At 42.2% G+C, this 1,269-nt stretch overlaps 1 non-coding gene across 1 annotated transcript; it reads left to right on the forward strand.

The window, feature by feature from the left end:
* Positions 1-687: 687 nt before the first annotated feature.
* On the forward strand, positions 688-794 carry LOC127088806 (small nucleolar RNA R71). The gene has a single exon (XR_007790623.1). It is a non-coding gene; the product is annotated as a small nucleolar RNA R71 (small nucleolar RNA).
* Positions 795-1,269: the final 475 nt, after the last annotated feature.

Below are 1,269 nucleotides of genomic sequence, written 5' to 3' on the forward strand. Positions count from 1 at the left end.
TTACTTGCTAGTTGTTTAATTTGTTCGCTAGTGTGTACATTCTGGTTTAAGAAATCTTTATTGGTTTGCTGTTGAGAAGCTATGAAGTTCTCCATCATGATTTCCAAGTTGGATTTCCTAGGAACGTTATTGTTAGGCGTAGATGGGATTGGCTTTTGATATCCCGGAGGTATAACTGGGGCTTGATTTGGAGCTTGTCCTGGTGCGTATAAAGAATTATTACTCTTATATGAAAAATTAGGATGGTTCTTCCAGTTAGAGTTATAGGTATGCGAGTAGGGATTTCCTTGAGCATAATTCACTTGTTCTGCTTGGATTCCTGTTAGGAGTTGACAATCTGCAGGAGTGTGACCTTGGATTCCACAGACTTCGCAATTTTGAGTTGCGGCAACCACGGTAACTGGAGGTGATACATTCAAACTTTCAATTTTCTGGGCAAGAGCTTCCACTTTTGCATTCACATGATCAAGGCTACTTATCTCGTACATGCCACTTTTTGTTTGAGGTTTTTCTACCATTGTTCGGTCGCTTCCCCACTGATAATGGTTTTGGGCCATGCTTTCGATAAGTTGATAAGCATCGGCATAAGGTTTATCCATAAGCGCACCACCTGCGGCGGCGTCTATTGTTAATCTTGTGTTGTATAAGAGACCATTATAGAAGGTATGAATTACTAACCAGTCCTCTAAACCATGGTGTGGACAAAGTCTCATCATGTCTTTGTATCTTTCCCATGCTTCGAAAAGAGACTCAAAATCTTTCTATTTAAATCCATTTATCTGGGCTCTCAACATAGCTGTTTTGCTTGGAGGAAAATATCGAGCAAGAAAGACTTTCTTCAACTCATTCCATGTTGTGACTGAGTTGGAAGGAAGAGACTGAAGCCATCTTCTAGCTTTATCTCTTAACGAGAAAGGAAAAAGACGAAGTCGAATTGCCTCTGAAGTGACACCATTAGCTTTAACAGTATCAGCGTATTGGACAAATACGGATAAATGAAGGTTTGGATCCTCGGTAGGATTTCCAGTGAATTGGTTCTGTTGCACTGCCTGTAGCAGCGAAGGCTTAAGTTCGAAGTTGTTTGCTTCGATTGCGGGTGGAGCAATACTCGAATGCGGCTCATCTTGTGATGGAGCGGCGTAATCTCGAAGAGCACGAGCTGGTTCTGCCATCTCGGGTATCGGTGAAGGAAGAAGATTTTTGAGGTCGGGCACTTCGATAGGAGGGAGATTGTTTGCAGCACGATATTCCCGAATTCGTCGTAAGACT

Source organism: Lathyrus oleraceus, chromosome 5, assembly GCF_024323335.1.
Source record: "Lathyrus oleraceus cultivar Zhongwan6 chromosome 5, CAAS_Psat_ZW6_1.0, whole genome shotgun sequence".
In the NCBI taxonomy this organism is placed as follows: domain Eukaryota; kingdom Viridiplantae; phylum Streptophyta; class Magnoliopsida; order Fabales; family Fabaceae; genus Lathyrus; species Lathyrus oleraceus.